The sequence below is a fragment of the Struthio camelus genome, chromosome W, assembly GCF_040807025.1.
Source record: "Struthio camelus isolate bStrCam1 chromosome W, bStrCam1.hap1, whole genome shotgun sequence".
In the NCBI taxonomy this organism is placed as follows: domain Eukaryota; kingdom Metazoa; phylum Chordata; class Aves; order Struthioniformes; family Struthionidae; genus Struthio; species Struthio camelus.
The window spans coordinates 13,292,344-13,301,210 of NC_090981.1; the positions used below are offsets into that span (position 1 = coordinate 13,292,344).

At 37.8% G+C, this 8,867-nt stretch overlaps 1 pseudogene; it reads right to left on the minus strand.

The window, feature by feature from the left end:
• LOC104139669 (DNA excision repair protein ERCC-6-like 2) overlaps positions 1-5,021 on the minus strand; it is a 42,755-nt pseudogene extending 37,734 nt beyond the window's left edge.
• Positions 5,022-8,867: the final 3,846 nt, after the last annotated feature.

Genomic DNA, 8,867 nt, shown 5'->3' on the forward strand with positions numbered 1-8,867 from the left:
AATCATGCAGACCTCCTCAGTGTCAAAACTAAACATTCAACCTGCCTGACTCTCATCAATATCAAGCCACTGGCACAAGTCCAGTATACTTAAAAAGGTCACACACTCTGCTCTCTTGCGCTCAGTTATGCTCTTACTCTGGCACTGCAATAGTAGAACCTGCTTCCTTATCACCCGAGGCCACTTTGTATGAACACAGGAAGAGCCTCACTGCTACTGGCCAAGGTTACATAGAGCCCACAGAGCCATGGCCAGCTGCACCCCTGGCAAAGAAGCTGCAGTCCATCCTCTCTGAGGAGCAACTCAGACTTACTGCCACTTTTTGGGACTGCTTCCTCCTAATCAGCAGCTCTGGAAGCTGCAGATTTTCAGGGCATTTGGTGCTGGCACCTTTGTCTTAACTCAGGTGATTCCACTTGCCTGGTGTATGGGAAAATGCAGAAGAATGTCGAGGAGACAGGCGATGGAAGCTAGCCAGACCGTTCCATGGGAAAAGGAGCATCTACAGGGCATGTTGACCCATAGTCACGCGGCTGAGCCCGTGCCAGTGTGGCGCTGCACCTGGGCTTTGAATCAGAAGCAGCGATGAGCTCAATATGCTTGCTGCGCATGTGTGCAGTCCATAAAAACCTCACATAGTGCCCCCCCGAGGCATTCCTCGCCCTGGACCGATGCTCAGCGGTGCCAGGGACTCTCCCACTCCGTTATTGCCTCGATCGGGAAATCGCTGGGGAACCCCCGCTCAGACGCAGAGGTAATAAACGCTCAGTATCGACCCTAGTGTGCCTTGTGCTTGTGTATCCGTCCCTGCCGGGAGTCCAGGCAGTGCCCCTGCCTTACCCTTACACCTGGATTGTTCACTACAGTGTCAAAAAACACGTAATGAAAGCGTCATAAGGCACTGCTGGAGTGAAGTCCACAATGCTCCCAGGTGATGAATTTCTAGATACAGGGAAACTAGTTCAAGCAATAAGAGAGTCTCACAAGCACTACTGAAGATCACTTATTTGGTTTTTAGGTATGTGTGTGTCTGTACATATATATTTGCTGGCAACTAATTTAACAATAAAGTTAACTTTCAGGAGACAATTATGTGTATATAACAGGCAATACGCAGGCCTCTCACGTATGTAGTAACAGAAAAAGATGTTGCTTGCATAACAACAAATCAGTAACGTGATAGTAATCATTCCTGTTACAAAAAAATGTGGCCTTGCCACCCCCACCCCAACCAGCAATTGTGGGTATTGTGTTATATAGAGAGGGCAAACATACAGTATACTTCACCCTACATACCTTCTCACCCTCTGGTTATTTTCAGCTCAGAAATATTCCTAAGCCTGGTTTACTTTTCTTTTTAGTTATCTTCATCGGGTCTCTCTTCCAGTTATTCATACAGTCCTCCTTTGAACCCAGGATACCTTATGGTTCCTAAGGCAAGGAATTCCATGGGTTTATACTTAATATAGTTTATTTTGTTTATCTTCAGCCTGGCTCTTATTAGCTTCTTTGATGTTCCCAAAATTAGAAAAGACAGCAAGCATTCAATACATCTCCACTATCTCCATGCTACTCATGACAGCATAGACCTTTGTCACGTTTTTAAGACACCCCCCCCACCCCAGGCTGAAAAGTCCCAGCCTACTTGGTTGTTACTCATATGAAAGCTACTCCATAGCTTTGACCACCTTTGTCACCCTTCTCTGAACCTCTTCTAAGTCTAACATATCCTTTTTGAGAGGAGGGACTGGAACTACCCACAGTACTGAAGGTGTGCACAAATCATGAATTTCATGATGATTTTCATTTGTTCTCTATTCCTTTTCTAAACAGTTCAAAGTTTTGAATGTCTCACTCTTGAATGCAAGGGTCACTTCAGTGCCTATCACTTAATATGTGAAGCTAGGACTGAAAAAATCTTAGGGTCACAGATCACCTTCTTCCAGTCTTTGCACAGCAGCACCCCGATCCAAGACAGGAGCTCTCTGGTGTGGTACCACCACCACCAAAAGAATGATTAAAAAAAGCTATTAAGTGTACATTGTCTTACATTCAGTAGATCAATGTAATATTCATTTTTCTTCTAAAAAATAGATTTACCTTCATTTTTCCACTGTCCTTTGGATCTGAAATTGTTTCAAAGGTTGCATCTTTGCTTAATTGCACAAAATCTGGAAAACTGGAAAAATACCTGGTTGCACGCCCATTTGATATGTGCTTCCTGAAAGAAAAGCAGGAAGTTTGAACAGGTATTAAATATTAGAGCTACATTAGCATAGCAGGTAAGCCATAAAAGGAGTTAAACAGGCTGAAACAAGTCATCTGCTGAAGTAACTCGACTAGAAAAAAATTACATGTTTTTATTTAGCTCAGTACAGAAGTGCTGGATAAAACGTCTACTGTGTGAGATTTTTCTCTCAATTTAAAAAGAAAGAGGGTTCTAATTTGAAACCAATGATTCCAGTTACTAGAGTAAGACATGGCCAAAACTCCTGGTCCTGGGCTGAGATTGCACTAGGACTGCCCAAAGTTGTTAGTTTCAAGCCCTGATGGCTTGAGATTTGCATTACCCAACAGTTGTGTCCCAGCACTTCTGATATTGTTCTCTCTTTGAACAGTTTCTACCAAAACACATTTCTCATATATTTTAAGAGAAACTCAGCTCTGAATATAAAATTCTAGAGGAAAAAAATCCACCGCATTCTAATTGTTCATTATTATTTGTTTGCACAAAGGCCCAGCTGTTAGTAAATACTTTTCATAAATGAAACAGAAATAGCGTTATTAGAAATCACTGAAAGTGACTCTTTATTTTAAAGCTCTCCAAGGTTTTTAGGAGCTTCATTTTCAGTTATTCATCAGCTAAATGAAAATACTGTTGTATAACATCTCTAGCTATTAAGTAAAAGCTCCATTCTGAATTGCTGAATGGAAAAGGAGTTTTACAGCATTTCTTAATTTCAGTTAGGTTTTTTTTGGTTTGTTTTTAAAGTCAAACAATCCAAAAAACGTGAAGATTCAAAAACCAAAAAGGAGACCAGCAACAATTTTCACTCAAGAGTTTTCCCCTCATTTTCCACAAGTCTGCTTTTTAGGTATTTCTGAAACTAACCTGCTGCTTGCTAGTAGTGTCCATCTGCAGTCATGCAGCATGATTTGCAACTTTCTGTAGGATTGTCAGGTAACTGAAACATGGTGATTTAGTTGTTTCACCATGAGCATTTGCCTACTAAAAAGAGAGAAGAATAATTACGAGAACAAATACTCTTGAAAATAAGAAATATCCTAAAACAAATGCTGTTCTAATAAGGCTTACTGCACTAGCAATTCTAAATAGTTTTAAAAATTGGTTGCAAAGAGATATACTGCACTTCTAACAAAAAAAGACAGCAAGTCAAAAACAAAAATTTTTTCTTCTCAGCTTGTGATCCTATTAATAGAGAACATCCTCTCAAAAAGCCCAGCTATGTTCATAGATTGTTAAATATTTCAAATAGCATATCTACAGAATTTGCCAAGATAACAAAGTCATCCTTTATTGACAAAAATATAGCAACTTTACAACTGATTTAAATGTAAATGAAATCAGACGTTTGAATGACTTCTTACCCTATGACTGCTAACTTTACTTTTCAGCAAAAATTTACAAAGTTGTTTATAAACATCTGAAGTAATATAATTCAAACAACTTGAAACATTCTGTAAGGCTTTCTACTGCAGCAGCAATAGCATCAGATAACTATTTTTCTGGTTATGGTTGGCTGATATGACCAATATTGGTTTTTTTTTCCCTCCTCAAGTTACTAGATTTCAGGGCTAACTTTGGAATACTGCAGTCCTGCCAAATGTCATTTGTTCTACAGCATTTTACTCTTTTCTACAAAAGATCATGAGAAACAAAAGCCTGCAAAGAACTAATGCTAATATTCATTGAAAACCATCAGCAAATAAAAACTCGGAGTGAAACCAGAAGTACTCTTACTTCAAGAAATATTCCAGTAAAAGAAGGTAGATTCAGCTGTTGTTCTGGGGTATAACAAAAGAACATTAATAGGTTATAAAAAACAGTTACAAATTCAGCAGAGACAACAATCCTTTGCCTACAGCATTAGTTTATTGATAAGGAATTAAGAAATTGCATCTAGAAAAAAAGATTATATACCTTCCAGCCCACTACCCTGCTTCAATTCAGGACATTCTCTAGTGTACATAATCTAATGTTTCAGTATCAGTTTGAACAGATTGCTCTACCACAAGAGAATATTTTTTCCTCTGATTTCCACCCTAAACTTTCTCATTCTTACAGCTTGAACAGGCTGATAGAGAGATTGTTTTTAATGAAAGATGTAGAAGACAAACTACACAATTTGGAAAAAAAAAAAAAAACTAAACACAAGAACCAAAGCAGGCCAGAAGGAAATTAGGGAAAACTGAGTATGAGACATATGCTGCTATTATTTGCTATTAATTTCAGTCTATTGAAAGATAGAGACAAAACAAATACAAACTAGATTAATCAAGCATTACAAGAAGTCCAGAGAAGATGGAAGAAATCTGTAGGACTTGTCACTTTAGTGAATAAGCTCTACTTGTGCTTTAACTTGGCTGCTATCACAATTCTCCCTTCAGTGAAGCAAAGGGAACATCTATTTACTGGCAAAGGAAGACACAACCCCAACTGCAGCTCTAATACAATCAGAGGCCAAACAAGCTGCTAGGTCCAAGATATCTCTGGTTTGCAGCTTCTACACTGACCAGTTGATCTGCATTGGAGCAGCATATCTGACACATACCAGCACAGTATGCTTGCCACCATCAACTGAGTCACAGGCAAACCTATTAATCCAACACATCCAGAACTTACTGCGTATATAATGACCATCTGTTCAGGGCATGCAAAGCAGCTTTGCTGTGCTCCTGAGGTGCCTGACTTTCACTGTGCTTCTGATGCAATCACCCATGTTTCTAGATGGGATTTCCCAAAAATAAAGATGTGAGCATTAAACTTGTACCCAGGTCATGGCCTACAACCATGAAGCCATTTGAATCAGTTCTTCATCACAATTACGTGCAGCATACAATGAACAGCAAAGGGCATTTCAGGAAAAAAAAAAAAAAACCCAACAACAACAACAAGGAACACCAAAATGTAAAGTAGAAAACAAACACGTATTTGCTCAAATAGTTATAGGAAATGATTCTAATGGATTTTGGTGCACACACACAAACACCCACAGAACACTGTAGCCAAAAATGCATCTATAATTATTTAACCCCTCTCAAAATACTACAGAGAGTATCAATATTGAGCTACAACAATCTACTGTTAGGTTTCCATAAACTTCTCAATAGAGCTTTTGTGGGGGGATGGAGGAGGGAAGAGAGCGAGCAATAAATGCATAACTGTAATTAAGAATTCTCCTCCCTTTTTGCCAGTTGCTTAATTTACCCTTTCTTTCCTCCTTCTTCGACGCTAGCTGTTGTAGGGCACTACCACAGGCAGAACAAATAAAATACAGTTCAATCTAATGGTGGCCTGTGGCAGCCAGAGCAATGAGAAGGCAGGGATCTATACACTGCTATGACCAAAACTCTTATCCCTCCTCTTAGAGGCCATGGGTGACATCTCCGTGACATCTTTAGTCTTAAGCAGGAGACAGAAATCCCAAGATCAGTCCTTAACCTAGGCCACCCACGCAGCAGCAGCACCATGCTGTGCTATAATAATAGCACAGTAACTTGAACGTATACTCTCACATTAACAAGAGAATGAAAAAAATAAAACCTGCTAGATTTAGAAGAGCAATCGACTGACATTTCTGTTAATCTTTCCTTTAGAAGACAGTTTGGATGACATTATTATACACTAAGAATGAAGAACAAATACCAAATTTTGAAAACAAAGACAGCTGCAAATTTATCTACTTAGAAGGAAAGCAAAAATATATTTAATAAGCATTCATCAAAACTCTTATCTATAGTCATAAAGTGTTTTTTCTTTACATGTTTACAATAGCATCAGATGAATAGGATTACAGACCTATAACAACCAGTTTTAGGGATTGGTTTTTTGATTTTTTTTTAATGACTGAAAACAAGGGAGTTAAAAGCAAATTGTTCTGTGCACAAAATACCAGGTCTCGAATTCAGAAGTCCTGCATAGAATTTCAAGAGATTTACATACATTGCAGTGGATTTACACAGATAATTACAAAAGTGCACATAAAATAGATGTGTAAATCACTAGTCAGAAGTCTAGCTGAGCATTTTCATGCTCAATTAACTCCATTTCAACATGCAATCATAGTAATTATGTGAACAAAGCACACTACTGCATGTGCATTTTTTTCCAAGGCTCTGGATTCTTCTTAAGTCCAAAAGAAAACCATAAACTACTAGAGGCATGAAGAAAGAGAGAAAAACACAACAATGAGATACATTCATTAGCGTTGTATTTGAAATGGGCAGATGCTCCTACTCTGTCTTCCTTTTTTGGCAACTGATCACTGATAAGAGCTTTAGTATGTCCGAGGAACCAGCCAGATGTTTTTCCTTGCTAGCTTCAGCACGGCCTTGCAACCTGTTGCTAGCTCTCTTTTAGCTGCAGTGTGCCTCCAGCCATGCTCCACTGGATCAGAAAGTTTCTTCTTGAAATGCATTCTAGTACCCAAAAGTCCTGGTACTGCCCTATTGAAAAAAAAAAAAAAAAAGGGGGGGGGGAGGGGGAGGAATACCAGCATTTTCTTAACTTCAAGGCATACTATCCTTTTCCATTGATTAAAGGCATACTATAGATAGTTAATTTAAGATCTCTTGCTGTTAGCCAGAAACAACCACCAGGGAAATGAATAGAGTTGCGCATATAAATAGAAACATATCTTATACTACTTCCAGACATTCAGCTTTTTCATTTATTCACTGTGATCCTCAAATCTTAAAGAGAGCCCCCTTAGGAAAAGGGGCACCATCTCCAGGAAAACTAAACATCAGTAGGCCAACATAAGTCACAAGTATAGATAACCTTCAAAGAACAGGGCTGCTATTATTCAGAAGCCTAAATACAAAGCTTAGCAGTCATGTTTGCAATAGTTTGTTTTTATTAAAATCAGGTTATATAGATATTATAATTTAATTAAAATCTTAAGAAACCCAACAAGAAGAAGAATTCAGTAATCCTTGGCAGCACAGTAGCTTGGAACAGTTTATTACAACCACCACCATAGTTTTAACGGACTGGATGCAACACTAAGCTTAGCATTGAATAATTTTTTCCTGACACTCACATTTAAGATACGTTTGCTTTGTTTCTCCTTTGTAAAGTGTACCCAATAAGACTATTGTGTTTGGATTTATATCTAGGTTTATTTCCATCTCCCCTTCTCCTTTAAAATCTTCCCAGGACAAGAATTGTTGCTTTGTAAATATGTGCATTTTGAAAAAATAGCAAAATATTATTATTTTCAACTTCCAAGTAAGTCAGAACAACCTGCATGCATTGGACAAGGCACAGGCAGTTCAAAGCTGCAAAATGATTCTAACTACTGTGTGGAGGAAGAGAAAAATGGGAAAAAAAGAATACCCTTAGAAAAGAAAGGTAAAGGTAGGAAAAAGTATCTGCTTCCCAAATTCCCCAAAGAATCAAGGTGATGAAGAGAGCTCCAAATTTAATAAATACCTGCAAAATACATACTGTAGATGAGATCTACCAGGAGCTTACCTAATATACACATGGAAAAAAAAAAATATATACACACACACACACACTGATATTCTCACAAGGACCTTGGGGTTTTTTTTGACATAGCCCTAGCCCAACCCCAGCACATGGCAAAGATATATGTGTGTTTAACCATATATAAAGATACTTTATTTATCAGCTCATGACACACCAAAGTTCCTTCATATTGTTTTGAAGAAGGGTTCCAGTAAGACCTATGTGAACACTGCACTTTAATGCCTTTATGGTTTGAGTTATTTGAGCCTTTCTTGATTCTATGTGCTTCATCCACAATGACAACAGACCACTCTACGCTGCAGATCAACGAGATCTTAACTGAAAACTATTTATCCAATCATGTGACTCAGTTCTGTGGGATAAGTAGTGACGATTACTATAATCAAAATAAATATTTATGTTTTTCCTATTTTACACTACATTATATTACTCAGTTTCATTATATTCTAGTTGCCTAGTAAATTAAATGGTCATACTTAAGCCTAATGGCTGAACTACATAGTCAAATAGATGGAACTACTGTTGACTGTATCAAATGTTTTCTGTGAAAGAAAGCAGCTTTCCATCTCTGGAGCTATCAACCCAGTACCTCTTACCAGCACTAAATTCCACTCATAGGTTAAATTTGGTTTTTTTTTTTTTTTTTTTTTTAATTTAGAGCTTTCTGAAGGTAAACTATTGAAACATGGTAAAGGAAAAATGACCTTCATTTTCCCAAAACTCATCCAGCATAAATAAAAGTAGACTGAAATCTTTTCCACCAGCATGGTACCAACATGAAAGCATAATTCAACTTCATTGATAGATATATGGTACCAACAAGGCAGAGGATTCTTAATATTTTATGATTTTGAGACAGAGAGGAACATAAGTAGGAACAGTGACTGAAAGATATTTTGCAGTCAGCTCAAGCATAGAACTTGGAGGTAGAATGACCTGTAATGTGATATTAATTTTTAAGTCATCAAGTCCCTAGAAAGAGATTTATCAACATTCATATGTATAAAGCCATCTCAAAATTAATCTCAGAACAAATTCATTTCCACTTTGATGTTACTTCAAGAAGCAAAATGCAGAAACCAGGCATGTTTAAAAGGAAACCTCTTTCCTGAGGAAGTCCTGTATATTTCAG